Below are 19,894 nucleotides of genomic sequence, written 5' to 3'. Positions count from 1 at the left end.
GTAGTATTTTACTAGAAAATTGTTATCTTTTACATTATTCAATGTCATGATGTTTCAGCAGGATTCAACAAAGCCCATTGTCAGGAAGAGAAGATTTAATACAGGAAACCAATTAAAGGGTTAGAAGGGCTGATAGAGCAAAGAATAGCAATTATAGGACCGAAAGGAAAAAGGGAGAAAATGGTATTACTGGAAGAGCTTGGGCCACTTGCAAAGTCCTGAGGCCACCCTACGGTAGTTAGATCCATGGTGTGAGGGATTGGTAAAAGGGAGCGGAAATGATGGAGGAGGTGCAGCCACCACTGCAGAAGCCCCCTGAAGCAGAGGGAGAAAGGCAGAAAAGACTAACTTCTTTTGTCTTCTCATCCTCCAGTCTGACAACTGTGAGTCTCAGTAGTTGAAGCTAAATTTAAGCAAGAACAAGGGAGCCTGTGAATGTATTTTCAGAGGACAGTGCCCTACAATACCAAGCAAAGAGGGAAGAGATTGAGAATGCATCTGAGACTAAACAGGCATTGATCACCACAGGTGACAATACGGTCGTAGGAAGATAACTGAGCACTGATTCAGGACACTTAGATTCTACCTTTGTTTTCTCCATGAAGCAACCTTCTTATTTTCTCATCTGGAAGATGGGCATATAACTTCACCTGTGGAAGAGTCTTCTAGTTGTCCCTCAATACCCGTTTGTCCTTTCTTTCATTGTAGTAGAACCCCCCATTTTTACTGGACACATTGTCTCTCAGATTAAAAAATGCATTTTCCACCTACTCTTGGAGATAAGTGAGACCTTGTGACTAAATTCTACTCTATGGGATATAAGCAGAAATGTCATGTGGCAACTTGAAGTAATATTTCTTAAAAGACACAGCATGACCCCTTGCCTCGTCTCTTCACATTTTTTCCTCTGTCTCGCAGTCTCCAAATGTAGATGTAATGGGTAGGGCTTTAGAACCCATCTTGACCTTGAAGATTAGGGCCATACTCTGGTAATATGGAAAGACTGATCTGGAAGGAACCTACAACCATGAGGATTTCTCAGAAGCAGATTATCATCGCAAGCCTGGATTTAAGTGTGAAAGAGAAAAGAACCTCTGTCTTTAAGCTTATTATGATTTGGGTCCTTGTAACTCATACTGAAACTTGGTTCATTGTCCTTATATAACTCAAAGGCTAAATGTGAAGACCAAATGAAAAGATATATTCAAAATATTTTGAAAGTATAAATCTTTATACTACCCTAAGTAATAATTATTGTTGTTAGGTGCCCTCGAGTCCATTACGACTCATAGTGACCCTGTGTATGACAGAACAAAACACTGCCCAGTCCTGCACCATCCTTACAATCGTCCTACTTGAGCCCATTGTTGCAACCACTGTGTCAGTCCATCTCATTGAGGATCCTCCTCTTTTTCGCTAACCCTCTGCATTACCAAGCATGATGTCCTACTCCAGAGAGATTCCTCCAGATAACATGTCCAAAGTCTGTGAGATGAAGTCTTGCCATCCTCGCTTCTAAGGAGCATTATGGTGGTAGTTCTTCCAAGACAGTTTTTTTCATTCTTCTGGAAGTCCATGGTATGTTCAGTATTCTTCACCAACACTATGATTCAAAGGCGTCAGTTCTTCTTTGGTCTTGCTTATTCATTGTCCACTTTTGCATGCACATGAAGGGATTGAAAATACCATGGCTTGGGTCAGCGGCACCTTAGTCTTTAAAGTGACATTTTTGCTTTTTAACGCTATAAAGGTCTTTTGCAGCAGATCTGCCCAATGCAATGCATTGTTTGATTTCTTGACTGCTGCTTCCATGGGTGTTGATTGTGGATCCAAGTGAAATGAAATCCTTGACAACTTCAGTCTTTTCTCCATTTATCATGGTATTGCTTATTGGTCCAGTAGTGAGGATTTTTGTTGATCTCAAGGTTGTATTTGGCTCTTGTGGACTTGCTCTAATTTTCTTCAGCTTCAACTTGAACTTGCATATGAACAATTGGTGGCCTGTTCCACAGTCAGCTCCTGGCCTTGATCTGACTAATGACATTGAGCTTCACTATTTTCTCTTTCCACAGATGTAGTTGATTTGATTCCTGTGTATTCCATCTGACCAGGTACATGTGTATAGTCAATGTTGTTGAAAAAAGGTATTTGCAGTGAAGAAGTCATTGGTCTTGCAAAATTCTACATGTGATCTCTGGCAATATTTCTATCACCAAGACCATATTAACTAACAACTGATCTTTCTTTTTTTTTTCTAACTTTTGCATTTCAAACACGAGTAATTATCAACACATGTTGATTGCATGTTTCATCAATTTCAGACTGGAAATTTCAGAAAGGAAATCTTCAATTTCCTTTCTTTCGTCTTAGTGGTTGGTGCATAAATTTGGATAACAGTTGTATTAACTGGTCTTCCTTGTAGGCATATAGATATTATCCTATCACTGACAGTGTTGTACTACAGGATGGATCTTGAAAGGTTCTTTTTGACAATGAGTGCAACTTTACATTCCTGCCGTAGGAGACCATATGATTGTCTGATTCAAAATGGCCAGTAGCAGTCCATTTCAGCTCACTATTGCCTAGGATATTGATCTTTAAGTGGTACATATCATTTTTGATGACTTCCAATTTTCCCAGATTCACAGTTCATATATTCCTTGATCAAATTATTAATGGATGTTTGCAGCTGTTTCTTCTCACTTTGAGTTGTGCCATCTCAGTAAATGAAGGTCCCAAAAGGTTTACTCCATCCACATCATTAAGGCCTACTCCACTTTGAGGAGGCAGCTCTTCCCCCGTTGTATTTTGCAGCCTTCATCCATGAGGGGCTTATCTTCTGGCAGTGTGCTAGACAGTGTTCTGCTGCAATTCATAAGGATTTTGCTGGCTAATTTTTTCAGAATTAGACCTCTAGGTCCATCTTCCTAATCTGTCTTAGTCTGGAAGCTCCACTGAAACCTGTCCACCATGGGTTACCCTGCTTATATTTTAAATACCAGTGGCATAGCTTTAAGAATCACAGCAACAAAAAGCCAACACTGTGTGACAAACTGACAGATGTGTGGGGAATAATTATTAGAGGATTTAATTTTTGGCTCTGTTGTTTTTAGAAATTTTAATATATTTGTTTGGCTTTCTTTCATACATGCATTTTTTTTTTTAGAGGACTTCATCAATGTCCAAAACACAAAATACTTTAGAATTTTAATGTGTCCACAAAAAAGTTTTTCCTTAGAATTGTTTAGTAATTGTAGGTGGAGAGCTATAGAAGAATGGACGGAGGATTTACAAACTGGAAGTCAGAGCTGTGCTACTGACTATAGACCATTGATTAATTAGTTCACCAGTTACACGTTTATTAAGTGGGTATGTACCAAGCATTGTGGGATAAGGAAGTAAATAAGATAGGTAGGTCCTCATAGAATCCATACTACAGGTAGTAAGACATATATTATACAAATAATAACAATAAAGGAGGAAATAGAGAGTCACAGGGGACTGTATCAACATACAAGAGGGGACATAATGATTGAACATAATGACTCAGTGAAGGTTTTGTATAAGAAGTGATGGTTAGTTGAGACATTAGGCAAAACTAAGAGTCAGTTGAAGAAAGACTGTGAGAATTCTAGGCAGAGGAAATTGTTTATTTGGAAGCTTAGAGGGGAAAGAAGCCACTCCACCTTCTAACAACTGAAAAGACTTGAGTATGACTGGATGTAGTGTGAGCTGGAAAATACTAAAATTTGGGGCCAGGGGAGTCAGCAGAGGCCAGACTCTGATGATCCCTTAGCTGTGTTACTATGTTACAGAGTTTGGACTGTGTCCTGGAGATTATGTGGAGCCACCGGAAGCTTTTTTAAACCAGGACTTGGTACAAGCAGATTTTCATTTTTGAGAAGGCTAAGTTGGAAAGAACGGATTAGAGAGCAAGAAGGAGGGGCAGTATATGGAAGGCAGAGAGAGCAGTTAGGAGGCAGTTGCAATCATTCAGTTGAGAAAAAGGTGATCTGGATGAATATAAGATGGTGAAAGAGAAGAGGCAGAGGAGTGAAAGATAAATGTAGAAGTTTGACTTGATAGGATTGGATTATTGGTTGGATTTTGGAGTGAGGATGGGGGATGAAGAAAGGTTGTTCCGGGTTTGTGACTGAGGTAACCGCACGGATGGTGGAGAAGCACTGGAGGAAAAGCACGTTGGAAGGGTAGAGAGTGGCTGGCAGTGACACTACTGATAACAACCAGATCTACTGAGGGCTTAGTATGTGTCGGGTACTTTCCAGGTATGTAACATGTATGAACCCATTTAACATTCACCAGAACCCTCTGAGGGAGGTATCTTTATTATTCAGATTTTATGGTAGAGAAAATTTGGTCACTGAGAGACTGAGTAATGTGTTCTAAGTTACACAGCTAGGAGGTGGCAGAAACAGAATCCAGTCCAGGAAGTTGGTATACAGACTATGTTCTTAACCTTTACTCCATAGATGAGTTCAGTTTGGATTTGTTTTTGGAGCCTGGATACGAAGGTCTTGAGCTTGATATCAAATTAAGGGTTGCAGATACGAGATCAGTGAAATTACAGAGAGAAGTTTCAGTAATAATAGCAACATTTTAGTTTTTATTCCACTTATTGGCAGAAAAATAACCGAGGGATTCAAGCAAAAAGCATTCACATTAAAAACATGGAATATCTAAGAACCTTTGGTTTAATAGTATCTTACATTTGTTTATAACAATTTTGTAGTTTTCAAAGTATTCTCAGGAGTACTGTCTTTTATTTTGCGGAATGACTTGACAGGATAAATATTATTACCCCATTATACACAGATGAAGAAATTGAAGCTTGCAGAGGTTAAATGATACCCTAAGCCCAAACATCTTATAAGAAAGAGTGTCCAAATTCAGAATCCAATCTTCTCACCTATTTCTACTAAGGATTATTAGAGAGCAAATTGTGAAGTATGAAATCTTTTCTAATCTCATTTGAAACAGTGAATTCTAGATAGTATTATTCTCATTAAAATCACTTTCAAGTGGCTGCTGTGCCAAGCTTGCTTTATTAATTGACATTATAATCAGCCAAAATAATTAAAAATTTCAATATATAGGAAAGAAGCTCATGGATTTTAGATATGATTCAATCCAACTTAATCGTTAAAGCCACCTGGACATTAGTGTTCGTTATTTTACCTCTTCTTTGGGCAGATATTGCTAAATTCTCTTTAAACAGTTGTCTCTCAGTATATTTTGTTCTTGAGTCAACATTTAAGAAACACTATTTGAGAGTGGGCTTTGGTTTTGAATTATAAAGAGGGAGTAAGGGGGAGGCAAAAAGGCTGACTCATCTTCCAGAATTATACATGTTGAAGAGAGCAGCACGGTTCCGTGTGCTGCTCCTGACATTTACAGTGAGTGCCGAAAGAAAGGATTCACAGTAGCACACACTGTCCTTTACGATTTCAACTAGCTACAGGTTGATTCTTTTTGTTCTTGATTTCTGCCAGGGCTCTGCTTTTGTAGCCCACAAACCCTCAATAAGCATATATAGAAAAATACTAAGAGTATGAAAATTGGTATTTGTTTAACTGAAATCTCTAGGAAGTAGGACAGGATTAGGGTACATTGAAAAATTGAAGTTGCCAAGGTCATGAAGTTGAAACCATATTTTTTCTGTCAATATGAATTTGAACTATTGCCCTAGAATTATAGAATTAAAAAATGTTTAAGTGCAATGGATCTTAGAAAAATTGTGAAAATCTTGATCAATTTATTTATTAAATATTTATTGAATGTCTTTTCTTTGTACTATGCACTGTGTAGAGCTAGGTCTACTGTGGAAAACAAGAGAGATATAGCCTTTAGCCACATGGAGTTTATAATTTAATGAGAAAAACAGACAGTTAAGAAAGGAAGCCTCTGTTTAGCAGGCTAAACCACTAGTTACCTAGCCTCTTCATTATCTCATCCAGTGACTGGACAACCCGCAATGTATAAGGTACTTTAGGCAGTAAGTTAAAATTCAGTTCTTATTACATTCACTAATCGCAGAGAGTTGAGAAGCGAATGAGAGTTCAGAAATTGTTGATATGAATATAGACTACTTTTTTCAAGAAGGTGAACACCAAACAAACATAGAAAGATTATAATATTCCCTCAAAACCTTATTTTTGTGAACTCAGAAATGGCTCAACAATATTGAAAGTTTTTTTTGTCAGTTAGTTTTGTCAACTTGAGGTATAAACTGATAGAATAATCTGGAAATTTCAAAAAAAGCAGAAATGGAAATTTCATAATGTTTGTTTCAAATATTTCATTTATTTGGTAGGCTTAATTTTTCATCTGTCAGTTTTCAATCCTAACCTTGATCTAACAAATCGTGTGGAAAATTATTCACCTTTGTGGTTGTCATGCACTTATAATGCATGTCAGTATAAAAATGAGGTGGCTCAGGCATGTAGCAATACTATCACTTGTTTTCTGAAGCAATACTTCTGTGACTAAGGATCTACTCATCACTCATAGTCTCATCTTAATTAACTTACATGTCATTTAGTTAAAAGCAAACAAATCACCGTCTGGCAACCCTGAAGATGGATACTTTTCATATCAGATATTTGTAGTGGTTTTTTTTTTGGTCATTTACCATGACATCCATGCCAATAGTGATTTGAAACTAACTGGGGTAATTTTTATTTAATGAGACAAAGAGGAATTGTGATGAAAATACAGAATTTTATAAAACATAATCAAAATAGCAGTATTGTACCACTGAATAGTTAGAGTTGGAATGACGAATCAGAAATTTCACTCCCAACCCTGGTCTAATACATAATACAGTGGGGGTGACTAAGGTTATTATTGAGGGGCACTGGTTTTTTTTTTTTTTTTAGGATAACCTTTTGATCTTCTTTCTTACTCCGAGTCCATGGTGTATGAAATTCTGCTTATAGAGAGAGTAATTATATGCCTTCTTGCGGCATTTTTAATTTTGGGAGATTAGGTTGCTATTTTATTAAGGCCATAGATGATGAGGGAGGAGATGAGAATACTGGGACCCTGAGAGCACTCCTCCTGGCTTGCGATGAGGAGTGCTCTCAGGGTCCCAGTATTCTCATCTCCTCCCTCATCATCTATGGCCTTAATAAAATAGCAACCTAATCTGGTTTCATGCGAGGAAAGACAAATCAAGACGATCTCAGGGACTACTTCCCTGCCCATCTCCACTGATCATTCAGCTCTTAGAGTGGAACTGTTACTCAGAGAGAAGGTTGCCATTGTCCCAACCCCCAGCTCTAGAGAACTGGCTCAGATATTTTGCCTGAAGATATATAAAACCAAAAAAACCAAACCCTGTGCTGTCGAGTCAATTCCAATTCATTGTGACCCTATAGGACTGAGTAGAACTGCCCCATAGAGTTTCCAAGGAGTGCCTGGTGGATTTGAACTGCCGACCCTTTGATTAGCAGCTGTACCACTTAACCACTATGCCACTAGGGTTTTCTGAAGATTTATAGCCCCTAATAAAACAGATTGCCCCTGATCCTTTCCCAAAGGAACTGACTTCATTTGCAACAGAGCATGGAGAAGTTTAAATCTAAGAGTATTCTCAAAAACAGCAGAGACAATAATGAAGGGAGTTGGGGAAAATTCATGAATCTAATGAAGATACAGCCTAGATTATAGACTGGCTAGTTTGCAGGTGAGAACCAGGAATTACATGACTAGGAGGAGTCCTCATAGGGTCAGGACAAATATCAAGAACTGATGTCAGAAACTGGAAGGAGCTACAATTTGAATAGTTTTACAGGAATTTATGCACCAGGGGATTATTGTAAATAGAGCAATAGCAAGAATTTAGTCAAATTTAACAGCTAGCTGTGTATGGCCAGGGAAAGAGAGGAAGAAAGCCCTATTAGTCTAGGGTGACTATGGGAATACTCAAAGCTGTGCCTCCCTGAGAAGCAACATCAGAGGCTTAACTTTGGGGGAAAATAGACTTCACAAAAATAATCCATTCAGTCACTAAATGAATAAACATGCATATAATAATGACAAGTTCTGGGGACTAAGGTACCAGCACCCAGAGTTGCTACAATATATTATCTGAAATGGTCAGTTTTCAACAAAATATTAAGAGGCATGCAAAGAAACAGTAAAGTGTTACCCATATGCAATAAAAAAAGCAGGCAACAAAAAAACTGCCTGTGAGAGCAACCAGATGTCAGATTCAACAGAAAAAGATTTCAAAATAGCCGTTATAAATATGTTCACAGAATTAAAAGAAAGATTGATTAAAGAAGTAAAGGCAAGTATGATGACAATGTCACTTCTAATAGAGAATATTAATAAAGAAATAAAAGTTTTAAAAAGAATCAAGTGGAAATTCTGGAATTGAAAAATACAGTAACTAAAAAAAAAAACAAACAAACCAGTAGAAGGGCTTGCCAGTAGATTTCAACAGGCAGAAGAAAGAGTTAGTGAACTTGAAGATAGATCAATAGAGAGAATACAAGCTGAAGAACAGAGAAAAAAAAAAATAAAGAAAAATGTACAGAACCTCAGTGAGCTGTGGGACACCATTAAGTCCTCCAACATACATGTAGTGGGAGTACCAGAAGGAGAGGAGAGAAAGGAGAAGAAAAAATATTTGAATAAATAATGGCTAAAACTTTCCGAAATTTATTGAAAAACTATAACCTACACATCCAGGAAGCTCAACAAACTCTAAGTAGGATAAACAGAAAGAGACCCACAACCATACACATCATAGTAAAGATGCTGAAAATGAAAAACAAGGAAAAAAGCTTGAGAGCAACAGGAGAAAAACAATGCATCCCTATGAGGGGACCCTGATAAGATTAATAACTGATTCTCAGCAGAAACAACGGTGATCAGAAGGCAAGGCATAACGTATTAACAGTGCTCAAAGAGAAAAAACAAAAACTTGTCAGCCAAGAATCCCATATTAAGCAAAGCTATTGTTCAGAAATAAACACTTTTCTAGATTAAAAAAAAAACCAAGAGAATTTGCTGCTAGCAGACCTATTTTGCAAGCAATGCTAAAAGATTTTAGGCTAAAAAACAAGTGACCCCAGATGATAATTTGAAACCACGTCGGGAAGGAGAGAGTGTTGACACGTCGTGGGGTTGGCAACCAATGTTGCAAAACAATATGTGTTTAATTGTTTAATGAAAAACTAATCTGCTCTGTAAACCTTTACCTAAAGCACAATAAAAAAAAAAAAAAAAGTAAGAAGACAGATGTAAATTCAACTGTATCAATAATAACATTAAATGTGAGTGGATTAAACAGTCCAATCAAAAGGCAGAGATTGTTAGGCTGGATGAAGAAGCGTGATTCCAGTATATGTTGTGTATAGGAGTCATATTTTAGGTTCAAGACCCAACGTGATTGAAAGTAAAAGGATTGAAAAACATATACAAACATCAACCACCGAAAAGCTGGAGTGGCTATACTAATATCATACAAAATAGGCTTTAAAATGAAATGTTATTAGGAATAAAGAGGGACATTTTTAATGATAAAAGAGTCAATCCATCAGGAAGATATAATAATTATAAACATATATGCATCTAAAAACAGAACATCAAAATACATGAAGCAAAACCTGACAGAAATGAAAGAAGAAATAAACAATTCAACAATAATATTTGGAGATCTCAATATCTCACTACCAATAATGGATAGAACAAACAGATAGGAGATTGTGAAGGAAATAAAAGACTTAATAAAATAACACTATAAAAAAAATTTTTTTTTATAAGCACCATAAATCAGCTACATGTGACAGACATCTGTAGAATACTCCACCCAATGACAACAGAATATATATTCACCCCCAGTGCACATAGATCATTGTCTGGGATAGACCATATGACAGAGCAAAAATAAATCTTAGTAAGTTTAAAGAATAGAAATAATACAAAGTATGCCCTCTGACCCCAGTGGAATGAAATTCGTCAACAATTTCAGGGAAAAATTTGGGAAACTCACAAATATGGGGAAATTAAACAACGCACTCCTAAATAACCAGTGATTCAAAAAAGAAATCAAAAGGGAAATCAGAAAATACTTTAAGATGAATGGAAATCAAGACAAAAAATATCAAAAATTATGGGATGCAGTTTAAGAGTGCTTTGAGAAAAATTTATAGCTGAAATTTGCCTACATTAAGAAAAAAAATCAAAACCATAACCTAGCCTTCGGACACTAGAAAAAGAAGAGCAAACTAAAAGCAAGCAGACAGAAGGAAATAATAAAAATTAGAGTGGGAGTTAATAAAATAGAGGATAGAAAACAATAGCAAAATCAATGAAACCAAAAGCTAGTTCTTTGAAAAGATCAACAAAATTAAAATAGTGGTACGGTGGTTAAAATACTCGGCTGCTACCCCTAGGGTCAGCAGTTTGAACCCACCACCACTCTGTAGGAGAACGATGTGGCAGTAGGCTTCTGTAAAAATTTATAGCCTTGGAAACCCTATGGGGCAGTTCTAGTCGGTCTTATAGGGTCGCTGTGAGTCAGAATTGACTCAACAGCAGTGATTTTTTTTTTGTTTTGTTGGTAGCCAGCTTAAGAATGGGAAACCCTGCTGGCAGTGGTTAAGTGCTGTGGCTGCTAACCAGGAGGTCGGCAGTTGAAATCTGCCCGGCGCTCCTTGGAAACTGGTGCAGTTCTACTCTGTCCTATAGGATCGCTATGAGTTGGAATCAACTCGATGGCAGTGGGCGGGAGCTTAAGAATAAAAGAGAGAAGACTCAGATTACTAGAATCAGAAAGGAAAGAGGGAACATTACTACCAACCTTACAGAAATAAAAACGATTGTAAATGAATACTATGAACAATTATATGCCAGCAAATTGGATAGCTTAGGTAAAATGGACAAATTCCGGAAAAAAAACAAATTATGAAAGCAGGCTCAAGAAGAGATAGAGCGTCTAAATACACCTTTAACAAGCGAAGATATTAAACCAGTGGTCAAAAACTACCCACAAAGAAAAGCCCAGTGAGATGACCTCACTGATGAATTTTACCAAACATTCAAAGAAGAATTAATATCTGCTCTTCACAAGTTATTACAAAAAATAGAAGAGGATAGAACACTTCCCAACTTATATTATGAGACCAGTATTAACCTGACATCAAAACCAGATAAAGATATCACAAGAAAAGAAAGACAGACCAATATCTCTTATAAATATGGATGCAGAAATTATCAACAAAATATTAACAAACTGAATCCAGCAATATATACAAAGAATTACATACCATGGCCAAATGAGATTTATCCCATGGATATGAGATCGGTTTACCATTTGAAAATCAATATCACACATCACATCAATAGAATGATAATAAAAAAAACCATAGCCTTATCTCAAAAGACAGAAAAAGTGCTTGAGAAAATTCAACACTCCTTCTTGATAAAAACACTGAAAAACTAGGAATAGAGGGAACTTACTCAGCCTGATAAAGGGTATTTACAAAAAACTCACAGCTTAATGTTATACTTAATAGTGAAAGATTGGATGCCTTCCCCAAAGTTAGGGAACAAGATGAAGATGTCCACTTTTGCCATTCTGTTCAACATTATCCTGGGGGTTCTAAGCAAGGATTAGACAAGAAAAAGATATAAAAGTCATTCAGATTGGAAAGAAAGAAGTAAAACTATATTTGCAGATGACATAATTTTGTACATAGAAAATCCTAAGTCATTCACTGAAAAATTATTAGAAATACTACTAAAATATAATAAATGAATTTAACAAAGTTGCAGGATACACAATCAATATAAAAAACCAATTTTATTTACATATACTTGGAATGAACACTCCAGAAATGAAATTAAGACAATAATTTCTTTCACATTAGCATTGAAATGAATAAAATTTGTAGGAGTAAGTAACAAAAGAAATACAAAATTTTTACTCTGAAAGCTGCAAAATGTTGTTGAAAGAAATTAAAGAAGATTTAAATAAATGGAAAAATATTACACATACATGGATTGGATGATTCAACAGAATCCCTTTCAGAATCCCAGTTGTCTTTTTTGTACAAATGGACAAGCCCATTCTAAAACTCCTATAGAATTGCAAGGAATCTGGAATAGCTAAAATAATCTTAAAAAAAGGAAAGTAAGAGGATTCTCACTTTCAAATTTCAAAATTTGCTACAAAGCAATGTTCATCAAGACTGTGTGGAACTGGCACAAGGGTAGACATACAGATCAATTGATTAGAATTCAGAGTACAGAAATAAACCCATACATCTGTGGTCAGTTGATTTTCAACAAGGGTGCCAAGACCATTCCATGGGGGAATAATAAATAGTGTTTCAACACACGGTACTGGAACACCTGGATAGCCACATGTACCGTATTTTTACGCAAATAACAGGCGTGTTCTATGTTTGTCTGCCAACTGCTCCCTCCCCACACAAGGTTTTTTTTTTTACTTTTATTTTTATTGTGCTTTAAGTGAAAGTTTACAAATCAAGTCAGTCTCTCACACAAAAACTTATATACACCTTGCTACATACTCCCAATTTCTCTCCTAATGAGACAGACCAGTCCCTCCCTCTACCCTCTCTTTTCATGTCCATTTCACCAGCTTCTAACTCCCTCTACCCTCTCATCTCCCCTCCAGGCAGGAGATGCTGACATAGTCTCAAGTGTCCACCTGATCCAAGAAGCTCACTCCTCACCAGCATCCCTCTCCAACCCATTGTCCAGTCCAATCCCTGTCTGAAGAGTTGGCTTTGGGAATGGTTCCTGTCCTGGGCCAACAGAAGTTCTGGGGGCCATGACCACTGAGGTCCTTCTAGTCTCAGTCAGACCATTAAGTCTGGTCTTTTCATGGGAATTTGGGGTCTGCATCCCACTGCTCTCCTGCTGCCTGAGGGGTTCTCTGTTATGTTCCCTATCGGGGCAGTGGTCGGTCGTAGCCAGGCACCATCTAGCTCTTCTGGTCTCAGGCTGATGTAGTCTCTGGTTCATGTGGCCTTTTCTGTCTCTTGGGCTCATAATTACCTTTTGTTCTTGGTGTTCTTCATTCTCCTTTGATCCATGTGGGTTGAGTCCAATTGATGCATCTTAGATGGCCACTTGCTAGCGTTTAAGACCCCAGATGCCTCTCTCCAAGGTGGGATGCAGAATGTTTCCTTAATAGATTTTATTATGCCAATTGACTTAGATGTCCCCTGAAACCATGGTCCCCAAATCCCCGCCCATGCTATGCTGGCCCTCGAAGGGTTCAGTTTATTCCAGAAACGTCTTTGCTTTTGGTTTAGTCCAGTTGTGCTGACCTCCCCGGTATTGTATATTGTCTTTCCCGTCACCTAAAGTAGTTCTTATCTACTATCTAATTAGTAAGTACCCCTCTGCCACCCTCCCTTCCTCCCCCCTTTTGTAACCATCAAAGAATATTTTCTTCTCTGTTTAAACTATTTCTTGAGCTCTCATAATAGTGGTCTTATAAAATATTTGTCCTTTTGCAACTGACTTATTTCACTCAGCATAATGCCTTCCAGATTCCTTCATGTTATGAAATGTTTCACAGATTCATCATTGTTCTTTATCAGTGCGTACTACTCCATTGTTTGAATATACCATAATTTATTTATCTATTCATCCATCGATGGGCACCTTGGTTGCTTCCATATTTTTGCTATTGTAAACAGCACTGCAGTGAACATGGGTGTGCATATATCTGTTCGTGTAAAGGCTCTTATTTCTCTAGGATATATTCTGAGGAGCGGGATTGCTGGGTCGTATGGTAGTTCTATTTCTAGCTTTTTAAGGAAGCTCCAAATCAATTTCCAAAGTGGTTGTACCATTTTACATTCCCACCAGCAGAGTAGAAGTGTTCCAATCTCTCTACAGCCTCTCCAACACTTATTGTTTCACACAAGGTATTTTTGTAAGCATGCTATGCCAATTTTTTTTTTCATTTATTATAAAAAAATTAGTATAATGTGCATATGAAAATACTTTGGGGAAGCGTGGTTGGCAAACAAATGTAGAATACATGTGTTATTTGCATACAAATACAATAAATAAATGAAGTTGAGGAGTCTTACCTCATACCATACACAAAAGTTAAAAGTAGATCAAAAATAAAAATGTAAGAACAAAAAGTACAATTTTTTAGAAGAAAACAAAGGAGTAAGTCTTCATGACCTTGGATTTGGCAAAGGATTTTTAGATATGACACCAAAAGTATTAGCAACAAAAGGTAAATTGGACTTCATCAAAATTTAAAACTTTTGTACTTCAAAGGACAAAGAAAGTGAAAAGACAGCCCACAGAATGGTAGAAAATATTTGCAAATCATATATCTGATAAGGGACTTGTATCTAGAATATAGAAAGAACTCTTAAAACTCAGTAGCAAAAAGATAAATAACCCATTTAAAAAATTGGCAAAGGATCTGAGTAGACATTTCTGCAATGATATACGAATGACCAATAAGCCCGTGAAAAGATGACATCATTAGTCACCAGGGGAATGCAAATAAAAAACACAGGGAGATGCCTCTTCATACCACTAGGGTGGCTAGAATCAAATGTAAGATAATAAGTGTTGGCAAGATTGCGGAGAAATCAGAACATTCATACAGTGCGCGTGGGAATGTAAAATCATCCAGTCACTTTGGAAAACAGTCTGGCAGTTCCTCAAACGATTAAACATAAAGTTATCATTCAGACACCCAAAGCAGTTGCTGTTCAGTCAATTCTGGAAATTTATCCCACCCCATGAATTACCATAGGACCCAGCATATCCACTCCTATGTGTGTACCCAAGAACAGAAAAAATATATCCACACAGAAACTGGTACACAAACATTTATAGCAGCATTGTTCATAATGCCCGGAAGGTGGAAACAACTCAAATGTCCACCAGCTGACGAAAAAAGTGTGATAAATCCAGATTTGGGCATATTATTCAGCCTTTAAAAGGAATAAAGTGCTGATACAGGCTACAACATGGATGAACCTTGAAAACATTATGCTCTGTGAAAGGAGCCAGTTGTGAAAGGCCACGTACGGTACGATTCTACTCCTATGTTATTATAGCTAGGTGAATCTATAGAGAAAGAAAATAGATTAGGAGTTGTTTTGGGCTGGGGCTGGTGGGGTGGCTCAAAGGGAATCACAGGATATGGTTTTTTTTTTTTTCTTGACGTGATAAAATGTCTTAAAATCGACTGTGGTGATGGTTGCCCACGTGTCTGTGAATGTACTATACACCATTGAATTATACACTTAAAAGAGGTGAAATATACGGTATATAAATTATATCTCAATGAATTATTATCTCAATATACCTCAATAAGTTATATCTCAACAGAGTTATTAAAAATAAAGTAAGAAAAAAGTTAAAAAGAAAGCTTACCAGGTTGTTATGGATTAAATTGTGTCCCTCCAAAATACGTGTTGGCATTTTAGCTCCAGTACCTGTAAATATGGAAACCGTGGTGGCGTACTGGTTAAGAGCTACAACTGCTAACCAAAAGGTCAGCAGTTCAAATCCACCAGGCACTCGTTGGAAGCCATATGGGGCAGTTCCACTCTGTCCTATAGGGTCGCTGAGTCGGAATCAACTCAAAGGCATCCGGTCTGGGTTTTTTTGGTTTACCTATAAATACAACCTTGTTTGGGAATAGGGGTTTTCTTTTGTTAAGCTAGTAAGGGAATATCATTAGCATACATATTCACCCTGTTCACCTCAGAGTAGGGTGAGTCCTAAACCTAATCACTTCTGGGAGGTGTCTTGTAAGAAGAGCAGAATAGAGGTAGACATGCCGGAAGACAGACACCAAAGAATGCCAAAAAACACCAACAAATGCCAAGGAACTCCCAGGGCTGCCAAGAAGTAGGGTCCCTCCCCTAAAGCCAGTGCCCTAATTTGGACTTCTAGCCTTTAAAACTTCGAGGCAATCAATTCATGTTCTAAAGCTACTCTCTTGTGGTATTTATATTATGGCAACACCAGGTAACAAAGACGCAGGTGGTGCTGATATGCAGTAGAGTTTGAGAAACACTCAACTCTGCCCACAACCTTAGAAGGCAAGCACTAGGATCCAAATTTTAATAGTGGCACATGTAAGATTCAGAATTTAAACAGATTATCCAAACTTGGGCAGCTAATACGTGTCAAAGCACGGGCTAGGTGCCTGCTCTGTCTGACTCCAGGGCCTGTGCTTTTCCACTTGCTGAGCTGCTGCTCTGATGCATTAGGTGGGAGGGTAGGGCGGGGAGGAAAGAGAGCCTGACCTCGATAAATGAGGGTTGATGATACAGCCTCCCTATTCACTATTCATCTTTTATATCAGAAACAGATTTTGCGTGTGGAAGCTGGGACTTTAGCAGCTTAAAAAAATGCTCCTAACATTTCGTAGCCCTATGTTCCTAAGTTAAACTGATTGTCTGTATTTAAAGACACTGCAGCTGAGGTTAGTTCTCTGAGCTCCTTGGCAGAAAGAAAGGAAAGGTTATATTGGCATTATGCTTCAGAGATTGAAATCAGTTTGCTTCTGTTTTATGAATGAATCGCAGTGAATATATTTGGCATTTTGTAATTTTTCTTACCACTCTGATTATCTTTTCTCTAGCTAACTTTTCAAATGACAGAGTGATTTATTGACTACGTTTTAAAAGTTCCTTTTCACTGAACAAATCGTGACTATAAAAATCTGCCACTTGATCTAACATTGACTCAGATATTCAAAAGCTTAGTCTGGTTACAAAGAATTCATGGAAATGGAGGCCAGTAAATGTTAGAATGTAAGAAAATCCCAAGATTCATTCTTTCAAAAAAAGCAGCAGAAGGCAATCTAAATTACATTTCGTTTAGAGTGACCGGAAGCTGGCTTGCTTTCTGTTTGTAATTTGCAACGTTTTATACTGTGTTTGTCTGTCTCCCATTGACTAAAGTCATCTTCACCTAAAGAAGCCAGGATGTGTTACGGTATTTTAATAAACATATCTCCTCTACTCCTACTGACAAAAATCCAGAGCAGTTTACCTCTAGAAGTACTTGAACATGTAAAACAAGCATATATTGTAAGGTGGAAGCCCCAAACCAAAACTAAGCTCTACATTCTTTCTGGAATAATTTAGTTTTGATAGTTCTGACAATTACTTGTTGTCTTAGTTATCTAGTGCTGTGGTACCACAAGTGGATGGCCTTAACAAAGAAAAATTGATTCTCTTACAGTCAAGGAGACTAGAAGTCTAAATTCAGGGTGTCAGCTCCAGGAGAAGGCTTTCTTTCTCTGTTGGCTCTGGGGAAAGGTCCTTGTCATCCATGTTCCCTGGTCAAGGGGCTTCTCAGCACAGGGACCCTGGGTCCAAAGGATGTACTATTCTCCTGGCTCTGGTTTTTTGGTAGTATGTGGTCCCCGTCTCTCTGCTTGCTTCTTTTTTATATCTGAAGAGAGATTGTCTTAAGACAAAATCTAATCTTGTAGATTGAGTCTTGCCTCATTAACATAACTGCCCCAATCCTGCCTCATTAACATCATAGAGGTAGAATTTACAACGCATAGGAAAATCACATCAGATGACAAAATGGTGGACAATCACACAATACTGGGAACCATGGCCTAGTCAAGTTGACACACATTTTTGGGGGACACAGTTCAATCCATAACACTTGTAATAGCAAAAGACTGGAAATAACCTAAGTGTCCTCCATGGAGGATTGGTTGAACATGAAAATACCTGCTGTGAAACACAACGCAGCACACATTTTAGGTGTGATATTGGTATTGTTATCATGTGAGCAAATGGCTATGCTTTTATAATGAAAATTGAAGTATTTAGTGTTGAGATAAGATGTGTGCCGCTTGCTGTAAAATTCATTAACTAAAACAAAACAATGTCCCACTTCAAAAAACCCAGCAAAGCAAACAAGAAAACCTCAAAAAGGGATAGACAAAGTATAACAAGAACCATGGTGAGTTCTTGGCTATGAGAGACGGGTATTTGGGAATTTATTAATGTATGTTTGAAAATGTTCAAAATTGAAATATTTAAAAACAATGGTGGAATCTAAGAATTAACAACCTGTCTCTTGCCACTCCCTGAGGGATATATAACTCATTTCCTTTATGCTTTAGTATTCTTATGTAACAAAGAAATTGTTATAGACCAGGAAATAGGTCACCTAACTTTTTTTTTAATATACTATCCAGGTTTGGCTAACTGTCCTGCTGCTGCTGCTATGTACCTTCGAGTTGATTCCAACTCATAGTCATCCTATAAGACAGGGTAGAGCTTCCCCATAGGGTTTCCTAGGATGAAATCTTTACAAGAGCAGATCACTAGTTTGTCCCTGGAATCTTTCGTTCATTCCCAAATTAGGTCTTTCAGAACTTTTTCCACAGTCCACCCTCATACTTGTTTTCTTGTTCTTTTCCTTCCTATTCAGGGCACAATGTACATTTTGTGGGACCCCCATCTGGTCTACCTCTTTTATCAGCGCTGTGCCGCAGTTTCAAGCTACTCAGGATTATTGTGCTACTTTGCTCCACAATTCCCTCTTCACTCTTCCTGCTTACCCTTATCCTAAATATATCTACTTGTCATTGGGAGACTAAAATGTGAAATAAGGGCAAATTAAACCAAAACACACACACACACACCCCAAACCCTTTGCCAGCAAGTCAATTCTGACTCATAGTGACTCTACAGGACAGAATGGAACTGCCCCATAGAGTTTCCAAAGAGTGTCTGGTGGACTTCAACTGCCAACCTTTTGGTTAGCAGCCAAACACTTAACCACTGTGCCACCAGGGCTCCAAATTAGGGGAACTTAATTTGCCTCCTAAATTAAGCTGGAGACACAAGAAAGGAGTTAAAATGCTCCCACGCAGGAATACTCCCAGTTCCCAGAAAAAACAAACACAAATCATCTTGGCAGGAAAGAATCCTTATTTACGGCCTCCAGTTTTTCCACAGATTAAAATCAACCAAATATAAACTCACAATTAAAAAAAAAAATTATCAAATACACAAGGAAGGAAATCACTATGAATGAAAGTCAGCGGAAACAACAACAAAAAATAGGTTTAGAGTTCTAACATTGCAGATATTGGAATTATCAAATACAGAATATAAAATCAATTTATAAAATGTTTAACGAAATAAAGAATAAAATAAAAAAGAAACAATCACCAAGAGGTTATCCAAAATTATCAGTAATACATAAAAATGATAACATAACATGACCAAGTTGGGTTGATATCACAAATGTAGTACGAAATGGTACAGCCACTCTAGCAAATAGTTTGGCAGTTTGTTATAAAACTAACACAGCAGGGTCTTGGAAGAAAGTCCTGGCAATCAAGTTCCATTAGATTACAGCCATTGGAAACCCTATGGAGCAATTCTGCACGGGGTCTCCATGAGTTGGAATCGACTAAGTGGCAATGGGTTTATAAAACTAAACATGCACTTATAATATGACCCAAAAATTGTACTCTTGAGCATTTATCCCAGAGAAATGAAAACTTTTGTTCACATAAAAACATGTACATGAATATTCATAGTAGCTTTATTTGTAATTTCCCTAAACCAGAAACAACTCAAATGTCCTTCAACAGGTGAATGGTCAAACAAACATGGTACGTCCGTATCGTGAAACAATATCCAGCAATACAAAGGAGAAACCATTGATACGCGCCATTACTTGGATGGATCTCAGGGTAACTATGCTGAATTAAAAAAGCCAATCTTTAAATGTTACCTGCTGCATGATTCCATTTACATAGCATTCTTAACATTACAAAACTGTAGACATGAACTGATTGTCAGGGACTCAGGAGGGGTTGGTGGGTGGGTTGGTAGGGAGGTGGCGGTGGCTA

This window comes from Elephas maximus, chromosome 23 (assembly GCF_024166365.1).
Source record: "Elephas maximus indicus isolate mEleMax1 chromosome 23, mEleMax1 primary haplotype, whole genome shotgun sequence".
NCBI lineage: Eukaryota > Metazoa > Chordata > Mammalia > Proboscidea > Elephantidae > Elephas > Elephas maximus.
The sequence above is the reverse complement of the archived record's forward strand: the minus strand, read 5'-3'. Positions refer to the sequence as shown.